Source organism: Symphalangus syndactylus, chromosome 6, assembly GCF_028878055.3.
Source record: "Symphalangus syndactylus isolate Jambi chromosome 6, NHGRI_mSymSyn1-v2.1_pri, whole genome shotgun sequence".
NCBI lineage: Eukaryota > Metazoa > Chordata > Mammalia > Primates > Hylobatidae > Symphalangus > Symphalangus syndactylus.
In genome coordinates, this window is record NC_072428.2 from 25,585,497 (window position 1) to 25,612,638 (window position 27,142).

The 27,142-nt window shown below is 36.9% G+C and overlaps 1 long non-coding RNA gene across 1 annotated transcript in view; it reads left to right on the plus strand.

Annotated features, from left to right (window-relative positions):
* Window positions 1–27,142, plus strand: part of LOC134736993 (uncharacterized) — a 50,367-nt gene that overhangs the window by 17,787 nt on the left and 5,438 nt on the right. Inside the window, exons 2-3 of the long non-coding RNA XR_010121506.1 lie at window positions 21,591–21,878; window positions 23,459–23,576. This is a non-coding gene — a long non-coding RNA (uncharacterized lncRNA). The remainder of the gene's footprint in view (window positions 1–21,590; window positions 21,879–23,458; window positions 23,577–27,142) is intronic.

Sequence of the window (27,142 nt, forward strand, 5' to 3'; positions counted from 1 at the left end):
AGACTGCTGGGCTGATGGAAACTAACGTCTCTACAGAAATATATGATGGACCCTCCTTTTTTACCATGCCAAGTAATTACTTGCACAGGCCTGTTGTAATAATTCCTATTACAGCCAAAACGGAAAAGTCAGTAACTCACCGCCCTGGGACAAGGTGAAGGCAAGGCCAGAGTAGCATGGATCAATATTTCATTTACTCACTGAGGTTAGCTTCTATCCCTGTATCAAATTCTTTTACAGAAAGCCATGAAAGAAATGAGGTTTGCTGCAAAACACCAATACAGAGGCCTTGTTTCCTTGGGGTGCTTATGAAGGAAGCAGAGCAACAAACCCTTTCAGGAAAACAATATGCACTCAAGGTCACTCATTACTTGCTACTGTTGGAAAATAAAGTGCCATTAGCCTGATATGAGTAATGTACATCAATCAGCTGCAGACCAGAAAAAGTATGTTTTCAACTTGGTGGTGCTGCTAATAATGAATGATCCATTTGAACACTCTCTACACAATTTGACAATTGTGAAAAAATTTTCTCTTGACAGTGCATCATTTGCTTAAAAAAAAATCCCATTAACATTTATCCCTGATTACCTTCTGCCTTAAAAAAAAAAAAAAAAAAAAAAGAACAGGGAAAAAAAACGCCATAACAATTCCTCTGCCACCGAGAAGTTTTGTACTTTTCTTGCACTTAAATTATAGTTCAACTACAAAATACCCTATAAAACAAAAAAATGAAATATATCTTATTGTTTCTTGACAGGTTTCCTTTTACAGAGTTTAAAATGCATGTATCCCATTCTAAGTATCCTATGTTGCTTTCTTGGGAAAGGATTCAGTACTAACCAATTTTAGATCATATATGGATATACTGAACTAGGTTGTCCTTGATACTGAATTCTTTCAATTTCACCCTAAAATCAAATTTAAATAGTCCCAACATCTGTGAATCCTATGCTGAATGCAAAATCTAAATGTTTTTTTCTCACTACATTTATTGTTTAGTGTTTTGGGTTAGAATAGACCACAATGTTGCACTGATCTCTTTCTTAAGATTTTATAGGAACCTCTATTTACAAAGAATATTTTCACTATGCCACATGTTTCCATGCAGAATGGTCTTCGGGAAATATTCTTGTATTTGCTTTTTTCCCCACATCTATATAGTTTCCAAGTTGCTTTTCTTATAATTCCAGGAAGGAAGAAAACACAGAAAGACTGATTTGCTTGCTTAAAAACATAGTCTACTGGCAATAATAACTGGTAACCTTGAACATTTCTTATGGTTTGTGTTTTCAAAGCCATTCTCTACCAGATCTCCCTATTTTCGCGCCATGGAATGAAGTTTAGATCAAGGGTAGGGAAGTCCTTGACTGTTATATGGGCCTTAGATCCATCCTCATCTCCAGAAAGCAAAGGTCAGCTGGGCTCAGCATTGATTCAGGCCAGCAGGACTTGCAGCATAGCCAGTCAACATCTTGGAATTATTTTCAAGCATTTGGGGACTGCAGATTTTCCTAAGAATTTTCGCCCCTCCTCCACTCCACCCCTTAAACTTGGACCCCAGGAGTATTTCAAGGGAAATTCAATCCATATGTGCCTGATACGTGTTCACTTAACTCATTGACATGTTGTTTTCCAAGAGCTGATTGATGTACAAGGAGTCTTCTGACCTTTTTTCCTGAACCTTGCAGAACTGCCATTCTTTGAGCTAGAAAATTGCCTTTTACTTGGGGTAAGTAGCACTTTTGAGAGTTGAAAGTTTTAAACTCAGCTTGAAACATAGTTCCCAAATCTGCGTGGGATTCTGGGTTTGACAAATGTGGCCTCAATACCTTTGTATAAAGTCCTTTCTTGCCTCATATTTTTTTTTCATGTGTGACACCCGTAGCTAGAGAAAAAAAAATACAAAGATTATGATAACTTTCAGAGCATCCAAGCAGGTATCTTTGGAAGTTGTAGCATCACTCCAATGGTTTAAGATGTCCAAGTCCATCTGTTCTCTTGAACCACCCTTCACCTGCCTTGATTTCTTTCATGTGGTCTCAACCCAAAGAACTTCCTTTGCCAAGTTTTAAATGTGTAATAAAGGCAGCAGCTGACTTTAAACCCTGCTTTGATTCTGTTGGGCAACATCTCAGCTTGGGTTAGGTTCCCTGGCAAAGTATTCCAGTAGACTTTCATAATACTGCCCCTTGGAACTCATCCTAAATTATGCCCCTAAATCATAAAAGTTATAAAGACAAGCTACTCCCTCTATCACTTCTGCTAAGCTAAGAGGGAGCTGTGATGGGGGCTGTGCCTCTGCCCATGGACAACTGTTAATTGATCTAGAATAGCTAGAATAAAACATGAAAGAATAGTCTCTTAGCTTTTCTAAAACTCTGGATAGAGAGGCTTAATTAGGGCATACGACAGAAATCTACAAACCCAAATGCCTACAGGAACCAAACAAGAAGTGTAGATCGGTGAAGCAGATGGAGTGAGGACTGTTTTAAATGGAGAACCCACGGCTAAAGGAACAGCCAATGTCCAGACACAGCCACTGTAATTGTTTCTAGTTTGGTGTTGCTAGGTCTCTTCGTTTTTCAAGAGAAGCTAGAAATCCCCTAATTGCAAATATGTGTGTCTAATTCACATATGGAAAGTCCTGTTTATCAGCCAAATTTAGTGTAACGACTACAAATACGTGCTATCCAAAGTTACACAGGGAAAGAGGAATAGCACCTAATATTTACCGGGCAATTGTTGTATGCTAGAAACTATGCTAAGTGCTTTATAGACATTATTTCATTTGCTTCTCACCATTTTCCCACCACATGGATATTATTACTTGTCTCAGTCATAGCAAGAGAAAACTAAGATTTGGTGTCTTTTTTAAGACATACAGATTCTTGGGTCGTTCTCCCAGACCTACTGAATTAGAATTTCTAGGCATGAAACCCCAGGTGACTGGAATGTTCACCAAAGCTGGAGAACCACTGCATCATTCTATGTCAAAAAATGTATGCACTGAGCTTTAGAAAGGATCTGGTGCACCTCCTCAGTTTATAAATGAGGCACTATCTCTCTCTCTCTCTCTCTTTTTTTTTTTTTTTGGACAATGTCACTCTTTCACCCGTCTAGCGCCATCTTGGCTCACTGCACCTCTGCCTCCCAGGCTCAAGTGATCCTCCCACCTCAGCTTCCCAAGTAGCTGGGACTACAGGCACATGCCATCACACCTTGCTAATTTTTCTATTTTTTGTAGAGACAGGATCTCAATATGTTGCTCAGGCTGGTCTCGAACTCCTAGGCTCAAGTGAAAGTGATCGTACCACCTTGTCCTCCCAAAGTGCTGGGATTACAGATGTGAGCCACCTGGCCTGGCCAAGAGAGAAACTAACTTGCTCAAGCTTAGACAATTGAGTCAGGACTAAGTTTGAGAGCATCTGTGATAACTTTCAGAGCATCTCTTCAAATACAAGAAGCCAAGCCTCTGGGAAATAATAGCAATACTAGTATCCCAGGTACCCATCTACTGAGGACCTATCCTGTACAGGCAGTAGACAATAATGATAACATCTTCACTTCAGCTTCATAGAAACTCTAAAGCAGACATTATTGCCTTCATATTATAAATGAGGAAACAAGCTCAGAGGAATAAAATGGCTGTCAAGGTCATGCAAATGAAAGTAAAGAGTTAGGTCTGTTTTTAAATTCAAGTGTGTCTGCTTCCGAATCCAGAACTCTTTTCATTATGCAACAAAGACAAATGCTGCTGGGTCCTTCACACTGAATGCTGATGGAATTGTAGCTATTAAGCAGAAGATATGGAGAGCACATTCAAGGAATCTCAAGATGATGATGATGGCGATGACAGTGGTGATAACTGGGAGAGGAGGAAGAAGAGGAGGAGCCATTGTCAGGAATCCTCAAATTGTCCAGAGGGAAATCGATTGGTAAAATCACTAACGAGGTGAATGACCTAGCGGCAGAGGCCACTCCTTCCACTTTGGAGATTGGCATCCTCATCTTCCAAGTGAAGGAGATTTTGATAAGTAATCTTTATGCTCATTTCCAGTTTGAAAAATCCGTAACTCTAAGTGGAGGAGCAAGTTGAGTCATATGTACTTATGCAAACCTAAAAGGAGACATGAGTGCTTTGACCTGCCAAGGCAGTCCAGGCTGCTCATGCCACAGAACCAGCCCCAGCGGGGTCTGGCAACGCCACTGTGAGAAGACTTGCTTTTAGCCTTAGAATCCTCCACCAAACATCTGGCAAGAAAACTGCAGGTGAGGTCAGCTTATCAGGTCCCCTATCAAGGAGGCAGCCTTGTCTGGCCCTTGAGTGTGTCTTTTGACCCTCAGGCCTGGGGATTGTCTTCTATTGCTTTCTCTGGCCTTCTCTTCCTCCCAATCTCTATGCCACCAACCTTTCTTCAAATACAGGAAGCTAGCTCCTTCTGTGATGGAGTAAACATTCCATTTGAGGTCAAGGCACTCGGACCTCTGCTGTACTTAGTTCAAGCTCCAGCCAAAGGCCAGAATCAATACCACAAATCACTGCTGAAAATGACAACAAGGAGGCTCCTGTCCATTTGCTCCCCTTGTGGAAATGCTATTTCTAATGCCTAGCAATTTCATTAAGTCAGTTTCATTAGCCTGTGTTTCCTTAAGAGGTCTGCACTAAAGGCTCTCTTTGGCACCAGACAGAACAGGTCCCTGCAACAATTACCTGAGTAATACATAGCTCCTCAGGGGTGTCTACGTGTTTACAAGTGGCTGTGCCTCAGGACAAACAACCCCCTCAATATTCAAAAGCATTCTGCACAGAAAAGAGATCAAAGGCATTATAGAGGAAACATCTATCTCTGCCGAATGTATCAAGCTATATGAATCTGTTCTTACACAATGTCAAAGCAGTTCAATATAAATGTAACTTATCATAAAGTTATCTTTTGTGGAAAAGAAATGTTGCCATTCAAAAACACATAAAGCCCCAGCTTGCCTCAAATGATGCATACATATTACATCTTCAGAATCCTGCAACTAAATCAAATCAGTGTGAGGCAAAAAGACTGAGTCTGAAAAGTTTAATTTCTGTGCCTACTGAATACCCGAATAAAGAGAGAGGGCTTTAATCTCTGCAAGCTTCTGAGTTTAAAGAGTAAAAGAGGTTTATTCGTCCCTCCCATTTTCTCAAAAGGCTATATTGTTTTGGTTTTTAATAGTTCTGCTGCTAAGTGTGCACACAATACATAGAGTTCAAGAAGGAATTTCTGATCTCAAGTCTAGGATTTAAAATACATGAAGAATTTCATTACATTGTTTGGATATTTTAGTTATTATAAGTTGTACAAAAATATTCATTAAAAGGTGGTTGATAATATTGAAAAACTGGAAACAACCTATGTGTCTATCTAGCAATAGAAGAACAACTAGATGAGCTATGGTGTAGCTATGTTATTTATGTAAACAGGGCAGAGAGTGGCCACAAACAGGTGTACAGGCTGTTTACTAAACAACTCCACAGGGTACCATGTGTGAATGATGGCTCCGTTGTGGCCACTATTGCAACATTTTAAAGAATGAACTAGATTGAAATGTACTAATATGCACACATATACATATATACGTATATATGTACATATATATATGCACATATATACATATATGTACATAAATATGTAAATAAATATACATATATTTATATATATATATACGTATATATATAATATATACATATATATAAAATATATATACGTATATATAAAATATATATACGTATATATAAAATATATATACGTATATATAAAATATATATACGTATATATAAAATATATATACGTATATATAAAATATACACGTATATATAAAATATATATATAAAATATATATAAAATATTTTATATATATATATGTATATATATTTTATATATATATATACACACACACACACACGTATATATAGATATATATTCTGCTCCTGGAATATATATCTGTATATACGTATATATATAGAGAGAGATATATATTCTGCTCCTGGAGAGCAGAAACTGTCTCTATAGAATTCTTTCACCTCTAACAACTAGCACAATGAATACCACAGAAAATTGTGAATTAATGATCTCATTAATTCATCAGTTCATTTGATCCACGAATAGTTAATGAGCACCTACTCTGTACTCTCATAATAAGTTAGAGAACACAACCTAAAGAGCTTACATTCTATGAATGGATGAATGAATGAATATAAGCTGAGAGAAATCATCTAGAGATCATAAAATCCATTTCAAAAACTCTCCCAAATATTTAATTAATCTATTTTAAAGAATTTCATGCCTTAGAAATTCCACTATTTTGCTAATCATTTCCATAGTTAGCATGACTTTTTTCGATTTTGTGATCTTTTTCTTTTCCTTTTTTAAAAGTATGGTCTACATTTATATTTTAAACTCAGTAACAATCTAGTAGATTCTCTCCTGGATTTTATCCTTTCATTATAAATCAATTCTTTAAAATACCTGTCCTTTAATGACACTTTGCATTGCTGCAAAATTCTACTTCATCACAGTAATAATTTCTCACAACAGCATTGCTCTTTATATTTTACCAAATGCTTCTATATATTATTTTTATGTGATCCTAAATATAATTTTCATTTGCTTCTAACAGAAAATCAGTGAGGTGAGCAGTATTTATTTAATAGAACTATGGGCCAAGGCTCAGTGGAGTTAAGCAACTTGCCCAAGGTTAAAGAGCTAGGAACTGGTAGCATCAGAACTAGAACCCAGATCTTTTGAGTTCTAAGACAAGACTCACTCATTTTATCATGTCTACACACTTAGTTCAAGAGTTCTGGGGCAAAAAGACCTAATTATTTTAAGAAACCATGTTTATTTGAAAGATGAGACAAATACAACTCAAGGAAGAGCATATAGGGTTGTAAACGTGCATGCTTTCTCCAAGCCAAGGTGTGTTAAACATCTAAATTGGAGTTATGCACGCTCAGTTAATATATATGGCTTCTTTATGCTTACCACTGAGATTTCAATTCATGAAGGCAGTAACGACAACAGCGAAGACAGTTTCTTAAGGCTTTTCCTGCACTTCTGTGCCCTCTATTTGATCATCTGCCAAGGTTTGTGAATAGTGCCAAATCAAACAGCACAGCATCTCTATGAGACTCCTCCTGGGAGTTGAGGAATTCTGCAGTTGGAGCACGGGGTAAGATATAAAAGGCACAATTATGTTTTTCTTTGAAGAGTTTAGAGGCAGACAATGTTAATCTATTCTTTTGGAATTTCTGGTGCTAAACTCCCTTCATTAAACAGACTCTTCACTTCCCTTTGCTTTTCTGGCCAGGTTATCCTGCATTAACATAAACATCCTAAAATAAGGAGGAATACAGTGATCTGATTCTTTTGAGCTTTCTCAATAAGAAGATCATACATAAGCATCAAAGGAATAAGAACTTGATTTCCATTTGCATTCTAAATTACCTAAGAAAAAATGTTAGAGTTTTCTCAAACTCATTTTGTGCATTGATTTCTAGTGATCTCTTTTCCCTTGCTTATGTTTGTCTGAATTCAATACCTGGAAGATTGTATTAGTGTGTTAAGTGTGATGTTATTCTTTTTTATTTAATGGTAATTAATTATAAAAATTGTTTTGAAATATATTTGAATTTTCTCTTCAAAGATGCTTTCTTTTCTTGCTATTTAATCTACTAATTTTCTATTTGGCTTCATGATCTAATTTTTGTTAATCTTGAGAAAATTAGCAAAATTAATGCAAATTTTGGATATCGTTATAATCGCATGGGATTAGTTACAAATGCAAGCAGATACACCTTTTATGTGTAAAGAACCAAAAAGCAAAGTGTTTATAGTTTTATCATGGGCTCTTTGGTTTTTCTTATAAAGTATGTGTTTTATATTAGTAATCATCAGCTAAAATGTTTTTAAAGAAAACATAATTATAAGAGGCCGAGGCAAGAGGATCACTTGAAGTCAGGAGTTTGAGACCAGCCTGACCAACATAGTGAGACCCTGTCTCTGCAAAAATGTTTAAAAATCAGCTGGGTGTGGTAATTCATACCTGTAGTCTGAGCTAGTTAGGAGGCTGAAACAGGAGGATCACTTGAGCCCAGAGTTCAAGGCTTCATTGAGCTATGATTGTGCCATTGCACTCCAGCCTGGGCAACAGAGTGAGACTCTGTCAGAAAGAAAGAAAGGAAAGAAAGAGAGAGAGAGAGAAAGAAAGAAAAAGAAAGAAAGAAAGAAAGAAAGAAAGAAAGAAAGAAAGAAAGAAAGAAAGAAAGAAAGAAAGGAGGGAGGGGGGAAGGGAAGGGAAGGGAAGGGAAGGGAAGGGAAGGGAAGGGAAGGGAAGGGACGGGACGGGACGGAGGAAGGGAGGAAGGGAGGGAAAGAAAAAAATAAAAAATAAATAGGCCAGGCATGGTGGCTCACGCCTATAATCCCAGCACTTTAAGAGGCCAAGGTGGGTGGATCACTTAAGGCCAGGAGTTCGAGACTAGCCTGGCCAACATGGTGAAACCCCATCTGTACTAAAAATACAAAAACTGCACTCCAGTCTGGGTAACAGAGAAGACTCCGAAAAAAAAAAAAAAGAAAGAAAGAAAAAAGCAAGCATGCCTAGCTTTGCTTTCTTTAAAATAAGTTTACTTTTAATTATTATGGGTACATCATAGTTATATATATTTATGGAGTACTTGTGATGTTTTCATGCAAGCATACAATATGTAATGATCAAATCAGGGTAATTGGGGTAGCCATCACCTCAAGGATTGATCATTTCATTAGGTTAGGAATATTCCAATTTTATTATTTATTTTAAAATATACAATAAATTATTGTTAACTATAGTCATATAGTCACCCTACTGTGCTACTGAATACTAAATCTTATTCATTCTAACTGCATTTTTGTACCTATTGACCATCCTTTTGTTTTTTTATCTCCCCCTCTTTGCTACCTTTCCCAGCCTCCAGTAACCATCTTTCTAGTCTCTATCTCCATTAGCTCAATTGTTATTGCTTTTTTTTTTTTTTTTTAGCTCGCATATTTGAGTGTGAACATGCAATATTTGTTTTTTTATGCCTGGCCTATTTCACTTAACATAACGACCTTCCATTCCCTCCGTGTTGCTGCAAATGACAGGATTTCATTCTTTTTATAGCTGAATAATATTCCATTGTGTATATATGCCACCTTTTCTTCATTCAGTCATCCATTGATGAACACTTAGGTTGACTTTATATTTTGGCTATTGTAAATAGGGCTGCAAACAAACATGGGAGTGCAGATATCTCTTTGATACACTAATTTCTTTTCTTCTTGATATATACCTAGCAGTGGGACGATTGGATCATATGGGGGGTCTATTTTTAGTTTTTGAAGAAACTCCATACTATTTTCCATAGTGGATTAGTGGCTAGAGTAATTTATATTCCTACTAACAGTGTATGAGGGTTCCCCTTGCTCCACATCCATGCCAGCATTCATTATTGTCTGTCTTTTGGATAAAAGCCGTTTTAACTGGAGTAAGATGATACCTTATTGTAGTTTTTATTTACGTTTCTCCATTAGCCAAATTTTTTTTAATACAATGATACTAGTCTTTGCCATAAATATTAGAAGAACTAAAAAAAAAAAAAAACAAAGTCCTGAAATCTAGTATTTAAATTTTAATTTTGTGACAAGATGGGCTAGATGCTCACCAAACCCATTTCCTCTTCCTGGATGTAGGAAAAGGAAAACTCTTCCTTACTATAGAAATATAGTTAATAAAGGTACAAGAGAAAGGAAATAGACAATTATAATTAAGCAAACACCATAGTAATAATTGTGTGTCATAAAACCAAGATCCGTCAATGAATACCAAAATTAGTAGGTGAAAGTTTGAAGAGAAACACATTCTATAGCTTCAAAATGTGTCCGCTAAGATCTTTACTAACTACAAAGAGAAAGATAGTAAGTTTACAGTGGTGAAATGCAGCAGACACCAACTTAACCGAGCAATCAAAGTCAACATCACTGGTAATAAAGACATTAATATTATGAACCCAGATATAATGCACTGAGAAAGACACAACATCATTTCTCCCACTTGGGTAAGGTCATGTGATGAATTATCACCAGCAGGAGATGAGTGAAGGTTCTGTGTCACTTTCAGGCTCAAACAGTCAAGCAAGGCCCATCTCCTCCACAGAGTGGTTTCCAAACTGCAAGCTGTATTCCCATGTGCAGGGACAAAATGTGATGAGGATGGCAGAGCTTTGTCATCCTCAGTCATTGGATGACATCATATAGCAGAGTCACCAAAAACTATGTTGAAGTGTATCATGAGTGAGAAATAACCTTTTATTATATTAAAGTCTTGAGAATCAGGGATTGAGATTAACTCTTATAACAGTTAATTCACTCAGATTAATTCTATCCATTTATATTCAACCTCTGGTTGCATCTCCCTTAAATTTAGTGTTATAATGGATTTTTAATAATGAATTTTAAGAAAATTAAAAGACATGAAACAAAAATCACCTATATGTCACAAAACATTTTGAACATACAGAAAATAAATATACAATATGCAGGAACATTGTAAACATGGTAATAAAACAACAAGTCCAAATAGTGAAATACCACTAATTTGTTTCTGTCAAATCAATTCATTAAAATGGTTATAGTCCATGTTGGTGAATGCATGGCAAAATAAGGAAATTTATATTCAGTAAGAAGTATAATTGTTGCATTATTTTGGGAAACAAATTTAATAATGTATATTAAGATCTTTAAAAACGTGCATCCCTATTCACCCATAATTCCATTACTAAGAATTTATTCTAGAGAAATAATTATTGATGTCATGTACAAGAATGTTAACTTAGCATTGCCTGTTTCAAAGGTGGACAAATTACAGTTTATAGGCCAAATCTCATCTGCCATCTGTGTTTGTAAATAAAGTTTTATTGGAAGACAACCACAACCATTCATTTACATATTGTCTATGCATCAGAGCTGGATTTATAGTTCTTTGTCAGAAAGGGTGTTGCAGACACAAGGCTATCTATTTACTAGCTTGCCAATGTCTGAGCTTTGCATAATCACATTTGGACAGAAACTCCCATAACAGCCACTAGCTCCCTGAGGGCACTTCTGTTGCCCTGGACATGCTTTGGAGAGGCCAAGTGTGCTTTAGAGTAACTTTGTTTCCTCCTTGGATTCCTATGTCTAGATCCATTTAAATCTTTCTGCTTAGCTATGTTACATTTGCAAATATGTCTTTCTGATTCGTCTACCCACAGATCACCTGTAAGGATCTGTCAATGGTTAAATTTTATTAGTCTAGATATGCTACTTCAATTCAACAAGTAGGTTATGTAACCTCCATGTAATTGCTGAGGAGGGAAAATGTATGTTCAATGTCATGGCTACAGAGAGAGGAAGGAGACTGTTTTCATGTGAACTTCTTGCAGCTGCCTAAACAGAAGGAAGCAATTATGAATCTCAGGTGTGGAGCCAAGAATTCTAAATCCTAGAAACGGAGTTGATGGGGGAAAGATTGAGGATGATAGTAAGTGCATTAAAATGAGATATGTGACCAAAAGAGAAAATATGGTTATTCAAACTGACACAGCATCTTCACTATTTTATTTTAGAAGGTCAGCTTTTATCTCAGAATAGCCAAATCAGATAAGGCAATAAATGCCAAAATGCTTTGCACACCATAAAGTGCTAAATAAAATAGGTTAAAATTCATGAAGCCTGGTTTTAAAAACAGCTATGGGTGCATTTTCTAACATTTTTAGAGTAGTCTGTATGATAAATTAAAATATAGAGATTAAGAGCTAGAAACTGATTCACTAATCTAATTAAAAGTACATTTTACATGGTTTACTCCATTTTCACAGACTTTTAGGAGAACTACTCTAAGCATAAATTCTATTACTTCCTTTTTGCCTCCTTAGCCACGAAGGAAATGACACGTATAAGAACACCCTAAAGAACACCTGAACAGTGGGGTTGAATAAGTTGGTAAAAGCTTTATGTCAGTTCCCACTTGGAAATAGTTTAGAGCTTTAGAGCCTAGTTATTTGTTATAATCTGAATGTTTGTGTACCCCCTAAATTCATTGGTTGAAATCCCAACCCCCAACGTGATGGTACTAGGGCTTGGGGCCTTTTGGGAGGTGATTGGGTGATGAAAGTGGAGCCCTCTTGAATGGGGTTAGTGCTTTTATAAAAGAGATCCCAGGGAATGGCTTGTCCGTTCCACCATGTGAGGACACAGCGAGAAGGTGAGGCCCTCACCAGACACTGAATCTTCCAGCCCTGTAAATTTGAACTTCCCAGCTCCAGAACTGTAAGAAACACATTTCTGTTGTTTATAAGCGCCACAGTTTATGGTATTTTGTTTAACAGCCTGAATGGACTAAGACACTATTCAAGGGGTTGTCTGCATGCCAGCAGAAATAGCACCACCTATGAGCTTGTTAGAAATGTAATATCTTAGGCCCCATTCCAGTCTCACTCCATCAGAATCTCCATTCATTGTTTCTTTTCTTTTTTCTTTTTCTTTTCTTTTTTTTTTTTTTTTTTTTTTGAGACTGAGTCTCACTCTGTCACCCAAGCTGGAGTGCAGTGGTGTGATCTCAGTTCATTGCAACCTCCACCTTCTAGGCTCAAGTGGTTCTCTTGCCTCAGCCTCCCAAGTAGCTGGGATTACAGGTGTGTGCCACCACGGCCCAACTAATTTTTGTATTTTTAGTAGAGACAGGGTTTCACCATGTTGGCTAGGCTGGTCTTGAACTCCTGACCTCAAGTGATCCACCCACCTCAGCCTCCCAGAGTGTTGGGATTACAGGCTTGAGCCACCATGCCCAGCCAGAATCTGCATTGTCACAGGATCACAGGTAATTCACATGCACTTTCAAGTTTAGAGCACCCTACAACAAACCTCTCAGAAGAAAGAGTCTAGGCCGGGCGCGGTGGCTCACGCTTGTAATCCCAGCACGTTGGGAGGCCGAGGCGGGCAGATCACGAGGTCAGGAGATCAAGACCACGGTGAAACCCCGTCTCTACCAAAAAAAAAATACAAAAAATTAGCCGGGCGTGGTGGTGGGCACCTGTAGTCCCAGCTACTCGGAGAGGCTGAGGCAGGAGAATGGCGTGAACCCGGGAGGCGGAGCTTGCAGTGAGCCGAGATCACGCCACTGCACTCCAGCCTGGGTGACAGAGCGAGACTCCGTCTCAAAAAAAAAAAGAAGAAAGAGTCTATTGGGACAACAGACCAAGAAATAGTTATGTTCCTATTATAATGGCCATTGGATGAGAAGCACTTAGCAGGATTCCTAGCACATATTCACTCACTTGTCATGCATTTATGAACAGTGTTATGTGCCAACTACTGTGCTGGTACAGGGAATGAAAAGTTTAAGAAGAATTGGTCATGCTCTCATATTTCACATCCTTGGTTAGCTTTTAATCACCCAGATTCTCCCCTGGTGATATCTGCCTAAGGTCACTATCTATTTCCTTCTCCAGAAAATTGATGACATTAATAACAGCAAATATTCATGGATGGCTTGATCTTTGTCAAGCACTGTGCTGCACTTTAAATACATTCAGCTGTTGTTTTGCCCACTCTCAATTTTTTTTGTAGTGATGTAACATCACCTTTTTTGCTTGAAAGGTGCTTACCCTTCACCCTTTTTCTGTCCATACTATTTGAGTGAGGCTGACACAACCAACTTCCTCCAGGATCAAGCCAATCTGAGAATTCTTTCTCTCGGTCTCAGTCTAGAGTACATGACCCAGGAGTTACAAATGAGATTCAGTCCTGGGACTTTTTCTGGAACTATGAAAAAGAGGTACTGTTTTTTAGCTTCTGGTGGTCATCTTTGCCGACACATGAAGAGAAACTACTTGAGATTAAAGCCTATCCAAAGAACAGCGCAGCCAAGAGTTGGAGAAAAGTCAAATTTTGAATATATTTATTGAACATCTTTATCCAACCATATGTAAAGCCAGCCTTTCACTTTCAATTTCCTGTTGCATGAATTAATACATTTCCTTTGAATTTTTCTTAGAGTTGAATTTTTTGGGGGACCTTCAACTCATGATATCCTGACATTACACATACACGTTTTCATTTAATCTTAACAATGTGCCCCAAAATAGATAGTATTAGTGTAGTCGTTTTCCAGATGAAGAAACTGAGGCTCAGAGAGGTTAAGTATCTTGCTCAATAATACATAGCTGAGAGATGGCAGACTAAAAGTTAACTCTCACAATACCTCAGATAAAAATTTACAATTCTTCAGTACCATTGTGAGTATTGTTTACTGTCTGGAATCATTAAACTCTACATTTGAGAAAGATTGAAAAGAAGTAAATATTGTAGAAACTCACTCTAATGGTCTCTATGCTATGAAAATGTATCCCTGAAAGACTGCTGGAATAACTGGTCCATTGCTCACCTTTCTTAACTGAACCTTCTTGAGCAGAGTTTGTTACGGAACTCATCTGAATTCAGTCTGTGCAGTAATGGGTTGCAGGTTTATGGCAACAACTGTGGGTAATTTACCCTAAGGTCAAAGCCAGCTCAAGGTAAACTTGGGAAATTAAACCAACTTTTTAGCTTCATAGTTCTACTTCTCCCATGCTTTTCCATTTCCCATTTCCCAACAATGACACCCATCTCTAGCACATTTTTCTTGGGACCTAATTTAAAAATTGTAAAGAAAAGAATCAAACTATTTTTCATCTTAATTTTTTTTTAATTTAAGAGGAAAAGCAACCTTTAAATTGTGGGTTATCTAGTTTAAAGCTACAGTAATGAACTATTAATAGTGGAAATCTATGATCAGGGAAGGCAACATCTACCCTGATTTCTGCAGTCATAGCCCTGACTCCATCCATCCCTAAGGCTAAACAATGGGAGAAAATTTTTGCAACCTACTCATCTGACAAAGGGCTAATATCCAGAATCTACAATGAAATCAAACAAATTTACAAGAAAAAAACAAACAACCCCATCAAAAAGTGGGCAGTGGACATGAACAGACACTTCTCAAAAGAAGACATTTATGCAGCCAAAAAACACATGAAGAAATGCTCATCATCACTGGCCATCAGAGAAATGCAAATCAAAACCACAGTGAGATACCATCTCACACCAGTTAGAATGGCCATCATTAAAAAATCAGGAAACAACAGGTGCTGGAGAGGATGTGGAGAAATAGGAACACTTTTACACTGTTGGTGGGACTGTAAACTAGTTCAACCATTGTGGAAGTCAGTGTGGCGATTCCTCAGGGATCTCGAACTAGAAATACCATTTGACCCAGCCATCCCATTACTGGGTATATACCCAAAGGACTATAAATCATGCTGCTATAAAGACACATGCACACGTATGTTTATTGCGGCACTATTCACAATAGCAAAGAGTTGGAACCAACCCAAATGTCCAACAACGATAGACTGGATTAAGAAAATGTGGCACATATACACCATGGAATACTATGCAGCCATAAAAAATGATGAGTTCGTGTCCTTTGTAGGGACATGGATGAAACTGGAAAACATCATTCTCAGTAAACTATCGCAAGGACAAAAAACCAAACACTGCATGTTCTCACTCATAGGTGGGAATTGAACAATGAGAACTCATGGACACAGGAAGGGGAACATCACACTCCGGGGACTGTTGTGGGGTGGGGGGAGGGGGGAGGGACAGCATTAGGAGATACACCTAATGCTAAATGACGAGTTAATGGTGCAGGAAATCAACATGGCACATGGATACATATGTAACAAACCTGCACATTGTGCACATGTACCCTAAAACCCTAAAGTATAATAAAAAAAAATAAATAAAATAAAATCTAAAAAAAAAAAAAAAAAAAAAAAACTGAGCAGGTCTATGAATACTTTGAGACTGCAAACAGTCATGCTAAACAAAGCAAACCTTATTGGGTAATATTTAAATAAATTAGGTCATAATTTTGCCCTTTGGGGGAGGAAGTGGAAGTCCAAACAAAGAATTGATATGGAACTTTCCTAGATCCTATGAAAAAGAAAGATAGAGAATTTTGCAAGGAAGTACTATTTATTAAAATGAGCTATCAATAGAAGCTCTTACCAGTCAAAAGAAGGAAAAAGCACTTGCAACACGAGCGTGTCTGTGCTGTTTGTCGCCTATATCCCAACCCCTTTCAATCTCCCATCCTGCTGCTGCTCCACTTCCAAAACAATTTGTTAATATGTCTGTTCTGCAGACCTGCTCTGCATTTGCCAGACTGAATCCTCAAATGCTTTATTCATTTATAGGTGAGGTTAGCTGGAACTACATGAGAAAAATCAAATTTAATCTACTTCTTCCAAGTACACTAGGAGAAAAAGTCAATGCATAGAAATAGCCCTTCTTAATAAGGAAATCCTTTTTTCTTAGTTGTAGTCATAACCATTATCAAAATGTGTATATAAATATATGTATATATTTTTCATCTTTAATTTCATTCAATATAAATATGCATTCATTTATTTATTTAAAAAACATTTATCAGTGCCTGCTCTTAGTGAGATGTTGTATATGATGTACTGTATAAAAACATGGAAATTGAAGAGTTCCTTCCAGGCTGTGCCCTTCTTTTATCCAACAAACATTTATTGAGCACTTAAATATGAGCAAGGAACTATTGGACAGAGTGATGATTAACTTAGATAAATTATCTGCTTTCTTAGAATTTACATTCTGGTGGGAAAGACCAGTCATAAAAGGAAAGCTTAATGAAGTAAGATAATTCTAGAAAGTGATAAGAAAATAAAACAAACTAATAGAATATTAAGTAACCTGGGGAAGAGGGATAACTTTAGATGCAGGTGGTACAAGAAGGTTCCTCTGAGAAAGTTTCAAGGAGTCTTATAATAGATTATTTATTGTTCCCAAATCCTTGCTCTCTTTCCTGGAAGATTACACATCCTTACCATGTGACTTGCAGTGTCTTTCTATAGGAGAAGTTTCTTTCCCTATCAGGTCAACACCAGGCTTAGCCAGGTGACATGCTTCAACTAATGAAATGTGAGCACGAGCACCAGCCTGCCAGCTCCACCGAGAAGCCCTGAGAGCCATCATTTATTGTTGAAAGCTGGCTTATTCTCTTCCCTCGGCAAATTCCTTACTGGGTTTTCTCTTCGAGGCTGACTCCTGGAATGAAGAAGACATAGGGAGCAGATCCACAGCTGACTCGGAGTTAACGGATGGGCCATGATGCATACATGAGAAATAAAAGTATATTTTTGAGATACAGTATAACCTGGTCTGAGCTGACTGAGAAATTCTGCTAAACAATGAGAAGGAGCCAATTTTGAGAAGATCAGGGGAAGACACGTGTGTGTGTGTGTGTGTGTGTGTGTGTGTGTGGTTGAGAATTCATCTGACATGCTCAAGGAAAAGAAAAAAGCCAGCATGGGTGGCAGAGGGTTGGAGATGACATAGGAGTGGTAAGAGTGAGGTCATGGTGCCAATCTTTGCATTTCAGGGTAAAGAGTCTGAACTGTATCATTCCTTCAAAAACCTTTAAAAAGATCTAAAAGTTATCTTTAAAATAATTTTTTTTAACTTTTTATTTTGAACACATTTCAGACTTACAGAAAAGTTTCAACAATTGCGGAGAGACTTTCCATATAGCCCACATCCAGCTTCTCCTGTCCATATCCGACATAACCACAGTACAATGATCAGAACCAGGAAATTAACACTAATATGGTTTGGCTGTGTCCCCACCCAAATCTCATCTTGAATTGTAGTTCCCATAGTCCCCATGTGTCTTGGAAGGGAGCCGGTGGGAGGTAATTGAATGATCCGTTGGGGTGGTTACCCTCACGCTGCTGTTCTCGTGATAGTGAGTGAGTTTTCATGAGATCTGATGGTTTTATAAGGGGCTTTTCCCCCTTTTGCTTGGCACTTCTCCTTCCTGCTGCCATGTGAGGAAGAATACCTTTGCTTCCCCTTCCACCATCATAAGTTTCCTGAGGCCTCCCCAGCCCTGTGGAAATGTAAGTCAATTAAACCTCTTTCCTTTATAAATCACCCAGTCTCAGGTATAGCTTTATTAGCAGGGTCAGAACGGACTAATACAAACACTAACTCAACACTGTTAAATAAGCTACAGGTTTTATTTGAATCTTATTCCTTTTCCCATTCATGTTGTTTTTTTAAGTTCAGGATCTTGTCCAGGGTCTTACTTGGGATACTACACTGCATTTGGTTCTTCTTTTTCTTTAGTTGCTGCACTTCACATTTTTAAGGGTTTTTTTTTTTTTTTTGTCTTTTTAGATCTTGAAATTTTGAAAAATATTGATCAGATATTTTGTCAAATGTCTCCCAACTTGGGGTTGCCTGATGTTTTCTCATGATTGGAATGAAGTTATGGATTTTGGCACAAATACCACAGAAATAGGAAATGATAATTGGTATAGCCATTATGGAAAACAGTAGGGAGGTTCCTTTAAAAACTAAAAACAGAATTACCATATGACCAAGCAGTCTGGGTATATACCCCATGGACATGAATCAGACCTCAGAGATAGATAACTTTGCTTCCATGTTCACTGCAGCATTATGCATAATAGTCAAACTATGGAAAGAACCTAAGTGTCAACATTTCAATGAGTATATATATGCAATGGAATTTTATTCGGCCTTCAAAAAGGAAATCCTGCCATTTGCAACAAAATGGGAGACATTACACTAAATGAAATTAGCCAGACAGAGAATGAAAAACACTGTATGATCTCACTTATATGTGGAATCTAAAAAAGTCGAATATATAGAAACAGAGAAAAGAACAATGGTACCCGGGGTGGAATGTAGGGGGACTATATGAAGATGTAGGCCAAAGGATACAGAGTTATAGTTATGTAGGATGAGTAAGTCTAGAAATCTAATGAACAGCATGGTGACTGTAATGAACAGCATGGTGACTATAGCTAATAATATTATATCTTATACTGGAAATTTGCTAAAGGAGTGGATTTTAGGTGTTCTTACTACAAGAAAAAAGTAACTATGTAAGGTGATGTATAAGTTAATTTGCTTGGTGGTAGTAATCACTTCACTATATATGTGTATATCAAAATATCATGTTGTACACCTTAAATATATACAATTTAAATATATATATGTGTGTGTGTATATATATATATATTTCACTCTGTATCCTTTGACCTACATCTCCCCATATTCCCCCTACATTCCACCCCTGATAACCATTATTCTCTTCTATTTTTCTATATATTTGACTTTTTTAGATTCCATATATATATATATATATATATGATTTTGACTTTGATTACTTGGTTAAGTTGGTGTCTGCTGCATTTCACCACTGTAAACTTACTATCATTCCTTTGTAGTTAGTAAAGATCTTAGGGGACATATTTTGAAGCTATAGAAAGTGTTTCTCTTCAAACTTTCACCTATGAATTTTGGCATTCATTGATGGATCGTGTTTTTATGACACACAATTATTACTATGGTGTTTGCTTAACTGTAATTGTCTATTTCCTTTATCTTGTACCTTTATTAACTATATTTCTACAGTAAGGAAGAGTTTTCTTTATTTCTCATTTATTTATTTAACCAAGCATTTATTTATGTTAGTGTGGACTTAGATATTTAGGGTATTCCACAGGTTATAATCCAATATTGTCATTTATTTCTTTACTCAAATTGTTCTAGATTTGGCTCTCATTTTTTCAGTCGGCCCCCATCTTTTAGTGAACATGTCCTTACATTCTGCTAGCACAAGATATTCAGGTTCATTTTGTATTTTTCTGACCTTAGCCCTGGAACTAACCATTTCTCCTGGGGGCCCTGGTTCCTTTCATTGGGGAATGGTGTTTAGAAACCAAGATCTGAGTGCTGCATGTGCATTACTACTGGGATGCCATTATTTCTAAGCCCCCTTAGCAGACAGAGTTAGGAAAGATATTTGTGTACTTTAACCCACATACATACCATATCTGTAGTTCTCTATGTATCTATGTATATATGTATGTATGTATGTATCTATCTATATCTATATGTTAGAAAAGATATTTGTGTACTTTAAGCCATATACATACCATATCTGTAGTTCTCTATATATCTATCTATCATATCTATATCTATCTATCTACATCTACATCTCTATCTATCTATCTAGCCATGAGTTTATGCTGATACCTCAGATTCCAGTACAACACTACAGTGTTCTTTGTAGTCCAGGGGTCCCCAAGCCCTGGGCCTTTGATGGGTACCCTGTCCATGGCCTGTTAGGAACTGAGCCGCACAGTAGGAGGTGAGGGAGCATTACCACCTGAGCTCCATGTCCTGTCAAATTAGGGGTGGCATTAGCTTCTCATAGCAGCACGAACCCTATTGTGAACTGCACATGTGAGGGATCTAGGTTGTGTGCTCCTTATGGGAATCTAATGCCTGATGATCTGAGCTGGGACAGTTTCATCCCAAAACCATCCCCCTACCCCACCCCATTCATGGAAAAATTGTCTTCCAGGAAACCGGTCCCTGGTGCCAAAATGGTTGGGGACTACTGCTTTAGTTTTTACTCTTTCCTTATTTTTAAATTCTTTCCCTAACAGTGAGAAACCCATTTCTTATTATCTTCAGTATATTTACCTATTTGTTCAATTTTAGCATACCCATTGTTTCAGAATTGTCAAACCATAAACCTTTGAGAAACACATTTACTTGTAATATTACAGAATTTATGCATGCATAAATGCTATTTATGCATGCATAATAGTTCTTTGTGTCTTTAGCCTTACAATACCCATCAAGACAGTGTTCTCCAAACCTAGTTCTTTTCTTCCCCATTCCCTTGAATATGGTTATATTATTTATTTGCACTATGGGCAGATCATGTGTTCTTGTTTCTGCTCCAGTTTGGGCTCCCCCTGGATCCTGCTTGGTTTTTATTGTTTATTATTTTGGGTATGAGATGGATACATAAAACATTACTATGATTCTAAGGGTAAGAGCTCTTAAATATATATACTTAGAAAAATGTCATGGCCTCCTCATCCATGCTAACCTGTTTTGATTTCTCCATTCTTTCAATCCTTTTCTCACCTTACTGCATCACATAACCAATCTCTTTAGTTTCTGCTTTACCCTCTCTGTATCTCTTCTACACAAAGAAGTTGATATTTTTTCAAATTTCTTTTTTTCTTATTTGAAGAGTAGCGTATTATAGATATTCTTTTGTGCTTTGCTTTTTAGTGTAACAATATGTACTTGAAATCAAAGTGTAATACTCTTTGCACCTACAATTAAAATATATGATATCTCTGGAATAAAAAAAAGTTTCAAAATAATGTGTTCTTTAAAGAACACTGTTTAAATTTAAACCTTTAAAATGTTCCTATTTTTACATCCATCTGTATTTCTGGCAAAGGAACAAATATTTTAACTTTGTGTACTCTGGGCAATGTTCACCATTGTCAAGCTCAGCTTTCCTTGAAGGTCAGCAGGCCTGACATCTGACATGAAGTCACGAAAATTGTCTCTCTGTTTCCGCAGTTGGAAACTATGCACACTGTTGGAAAAAACTGGAATTGACTGGCTGTGTTTGGTTTGGACAACTCATCCAAACGAGAGGGAGCCCAGCACGAGTTCTGCTTGAGTGATGTCTGAAAATCTGGCCTCTCAGTCTATCTTAAAAGCCTACCTATTTGACTTTCACTAGAGTTCAGATACATAAACCAAATATCTTTGCTTTGGCTTCTCTTGAGTCATATCAATCTACACTTCATCAAGAGTATGAAGTTTGGAAGAACAAAGAAGCAATTGAGCATCCCAAACCCAACTGTTAGTTTTGGTTTTTGGGAATGTCAATGAAAAGACTTAAGGTTGTTTTATTAATCATGTTTTGTTGGTATTTTCTGTGGTTAGTAGGAATTTGAGTAGAAAAAGTTGTCTTTTCTGTTGTCAATATGAAAAATTTATACCTACCAATGCCAACTTTAAAATTTAGGATTTTTAAAATTACACTGTTATAAAAGAAAACACTTATCCAGGAAAGTAGATGTCAATTAACATTTTAAAAGATTGATGTGTTTGAATATTAAGAAAGCCAATTATATTTTGGTCTGTCAGAGATTTTTCTGTGTTTATAATATAATATTTTAAAACCTAGTTAAGTGATATATTTGTATATAGAAAGATTAACAGCTTGAAAATTATATCTTCATGAAGAAAGAAAGGAGTGCTTTATTTAAAAGTTATAGCTTTTCAACCAAATCTGGAAATACTATATCTTTGTCCACCTCCATCAAGAATGAAGGAAATTCTCTGGGTAGAAAGGCCTTACAAAAATTTCATAATCTCTAAGTTAAGAGTATGGGGAATTAGAGAACCAAATTATCAAGATGGTCACCTTCACTATCTACTTGCTCTTTATGTGTAAGTACTTTGATGTCAAAATTTCTACTTCTAAACTTATTTTAAGATACTTGTATGGTCCTAGAACAAATTTCTTGTACAAAAGAAGCATCTGTGAAGCATTAAAAGGGCAATTGCCAAGGCCCTATCCCCAGAGACTTTGATTTTGGTCCTGAAGTCTGTATTGTTAACAAGGGCTGGTAGTTAAGAAACAGTGTAGACTGGAAGGGGACGTGAAGATCATCTAGCCTAACCCACTTATTTTACAAATGAAGTGATTGAGATCAAGACAGAAGTCAAAGCCAAAACATTGTTACTTATTCATTCAAAAAATATTTAAGGGGCACCCATACTCGATGCACGAGGCACTGAGAACACAGTGGCAAATACGACAGAGTGAGCCTTGCCTTTATAATCTCACGGGGAGTCAGGGTTCATGGCAGAAGTAAGATTATGCAAACTGAACTATGTCCTAAATCAGAGTTCCTGCTATTCTAATACGCAGCTTTTGCCTTAGTTTGGGTTATCATTAGAATCCTTGAGAAAGACATATCATCACTACAACGTTTGAAACTGCAGGCAAGGGGAAAGTCATAGAGGTAAATTTTACCATGGGGTGGCCCTCACGGTTTACTTTTAATTTTTATAAATAATTTTACAAGTGAAATATATGAATTGTATATTCTTTTAAAATAATACTTATCCTTCAGATTTTTCCCATGTTCTTGAAAAGTCTGTTACATTTGCAATAGTTATAATTCCTTACTGGCTTCCACCTCTGAAAAGTTTTGGGGTTATTTTGAAATGTTGACAAGTGGGAAGCACTTGCCCCTTAACCATCCCCAACTTCTAAAACTCACACTGGGGCTAACTCACATTGTGAGCCCTAAGCACTGTCAAGGGCAATCTTTTGCTTATGTTGCTTATGATGGGTAAGGCAAGCTCACCTGTGGTCAAGCTTATGTAACTTTACTTACAAAAAATGCATTGTTTTGTTTTGCATACAGTACGGCAAGTAACATGGACATTAATACACCAAGTTCCTTCTTGTTTTTCCTTGAAAGTTGGCTTGATGAATGTATTCTGCATGGATTTTAAAGGTGTGGAAATGAAGCAGACATCAAGGTAATGATTTCAGTATATTAAGCCTCTGTATGATGTGAAAAGACAGAGTTCATAAGTAAAAGCTGAGAGTTTGGAGTTTAATTTAAATTCCAGAACAATATATAGTCTCACCATTGCTAACTCTAAAATCTGGATTCAATAAACTTCTGCTTTCCGAGTCTTTACCAAGATTCCTTTCTTAACTTGTATTCCTGTCTTAGAAGCATTCGGTCCCAATCAAATTCTACTGGGTGAATGAATAGTGAATTATAGTAACATAGTTTTCAAGCAAAATGTAAACAAAATGTTAAAGAATTTTAGTAAATGATTAGTTTTAATATCTATCATTTATGTTGTAGATTTCATTTTAGGCTTATAGTGGGGATTTCTCAAACATATTAATAGTAGTATTAACCTTTCATTTTGTATTAACTTGATAGATGATACAATATATTAAAATAAATTTTAAACTTCAAATTTCTTCACTCTTTCCAATTAAATTGTCACTTATATTTGGATAGAATTTGGATGGAATTTTGTGCAAAATTTTTAAAAGGCCAAAGGCATGAAAAATTATTCCATTGGATATCATAAAGTTTGCATATTTATTCAGACCTTCTTAACCTTGCAAGTCTGTTAAAAGTGGTATGGAAATTGTTCACGAACAGGCTTCCTCATTAGATTTTTGGCACCTTTATATTAGTCCCAGCCAGAACCCTGAAGAGCAAAGGCAAAATTGGAACACATTTATCTGAATATTTCAGAATCTCCAATGAGATTACTTCTAAAAGCCCGCAAAGGGTCATGGGGATTCTTTTATTCCTGCCGCTGCTTCTATGAAAATCTATCATTATCCAAATTCATTATGGAAAAAAATTGCTACCTCCAAATATGCTTTCTTTGTAGAATGTCTGTGCACAAACTTTTTGGTTGAGTTTCAGGTCTAGAAAACAATCTTATTAAACACGGCGGCCATCCAAGTGCAATTTAAAGATCCCATGGCAATTTTCAAAAGGAGCAAGGATTAATCCCAAATCCTGGCCAATATCAATAAAACTGCTTCTAATTTCCACAGTCCCGTTTGAGCTACTGTCAAGAGCACAATGGTTTTCTCCATTAGCATACATAGTTTCTCACTACCAATGTTTAACTCATTACTTTGTAAAGCACTTTAAAGTACTTTAAAATACTCCAAGTATGAAAACTGCTCTTTAAAAACAGTCCTGTGCTGTTCTGCTCCATATCAGAATAACCTACCTAATCCACCTGAAATAACATTAATGATTCCTAAACTCAAAGCTTTACAAAGGCATTTTTCTCCACCAATTCTAAATAAAATACATGGCACCGTGTAGTTTACTTTCAACCCATATCTAATTAACATGCTATGGTTTATACTTATTTTTTGAAAATGGCCATGAGTGATCTAAGTCCCCTACTTAACTACCAACATCTTGATAACAGAATCCACTTTTGAGTTATCTCTCTGAGAGCCAGTCACATTATATATTTTAAGGTAGCTACTTAATTAATATTTGGGATAAAAATTGTCATTTATTGATTTTTTCAAATATCCATCCCATCCATCTATCTTTCACATGTGACAGTCATGAGCCAGACACTAACGATAAAGAGATACATTTAAATTTCTTTTTTTCAACTTTTATTTTTAAGTTCAGGGGCACATGTGCCAGATGTGGAGGTTTGTTACATAGGTAAATGTGTGCCATGGTAGTTTGCTGCACAGATCATCCCATCACCTAGATATTAAGCCAGCAGCCATTAGCTATTCTTCCTGATGCTCTCCCTCCCTCCACTGCCCCCTCAAAAAAACGGGTTCCAGTCTGTGTTGCTCCTCTGCAATGTGTCCATGTGTTCTCATCATTCAGCTCCCACTTACAGGGGAGAACATGTGGTGTTTGGTTTTCTGTTCCTAAGGATAGTGATGTCCAACTTTATCCATGTCCCAACAAAGGACATGATCTTATTCTTTTATGGCTGCATAGTATTCCATGACATATATGTACCACATTTTCTTTACCCAGTCTATTATTGTTGGACATTTGGGTTGATTCCATGTCTTTGCTATTGTAAGCAGTGTGGCAGTGAACACATGTGTGTATGTGTCTTTATAATAAAATGATTTATATTCCTTTGGATATATACCTAATAATGGGATTGCTGGGTCAAATGGTATTTCTGCCTCTAGGTCTTTGATGAATTGCCACGCTGCCTTCCACAATGATTGAACTAATTTACACTCACACCAACAGTATAAAAGTGTTCCTTTTTCACCACAATCTCACCAGCATCTGTTGTTTTTTGAGTTTTTAATAATACCCATTCTGACTGGTGTGAGATGGTATCTTCTTGTGGTTCTGATTTGCATTTCTTTAATGATCAGTGATGTTGAGCTTTTTTTCATATGTTTGTTGGCTGCATGTATGTCTTCTTTTGAGAAGTGTCTGTCAATGTCCTTTACCTACTTTTTAATGAGGTTGTTTGTTTTTTCTTGTAAATTCTTGTAATTCTTGTAAGTTCCTTGTGGACTCTGGATATTAGACCTTTGTCAGATAGATAGACTACAAAAATTTTCTCCCATCACTCTGATGGTTGTTTCTTTTGCTGTGCAGAAGCTCTTTAGTTTAATTAGATCACATTTGTCAATTTTTGCTTTTGTTGCAATTGCTTTTGGCATCTTCATCATGAAATCTTTGGCTGTGCCTATGTCTTGAATGGTATTACCTAGATTTTCTTCTAGGGTTCTTATAGTTTTGAATTTTACATTTAAGTGTTTAATTCATCTTGAGTTAATTTTTGTATATGGTGTAAGGAATTGGTCCAGTTTTAATTTTCTGCATATGGCCAGCCAGTTCTCCCAGCACCATTTATTAAACAAGGAATATTTTTCCCATTGCTTGTTTTTGTCAGGTTTGTTGCAGATCAGATGGTTGTAGATGTGTGGTCTTCTTTCTGAGTTCTGTATTCTTTTTTTTTTTTTTTTTTGAGATGGAGTCTCGCTCTGTCACCCAGGCTGGAGTGCGGTGGCGCGATCTCGGCTCACTGCAAGCTCCGCCTCCCGGGTTCACGCCATTCTCCTGCCTCAGCCTCTCCGAGTAGCTGGGACTACAGGCGCCCGCCACCACGCCCGGCTAATTTTTTGTATTTTTAGTAGAGACGGGGTTTCACCGTGGTCTCGATCTCCTGACCTCGTGATCTGCCCACCTCGGCCTCCCAAAGTGCTGGGATTACAAGCGTGAGCCACCACGCCCAGCCCTGTATTCTGTTACATTGGTCTATGCATCTGTTTTTGTACCCGTACCATGCTGTTTTGGTTACTGTAGACGTATAGTATAGTTTGAAGTTGGGTATCATGATGCCTCCAGCTTTGTTCTTTTTGCTTAGGCTTGTCGTGGCTATTCAGGCTCTTTACTTATTCCATATGAATTTTAAAATAGCTTTTTCTAATTCTGTGAAGAATTTCAATGGTAGTTTAATGGGAATAGCGTTGAATCTATGAATTACTTTGAGCCATATGGCAATTTTAACAATATTTATTCTTCCTATCCATGAGCACGGAATGTTTT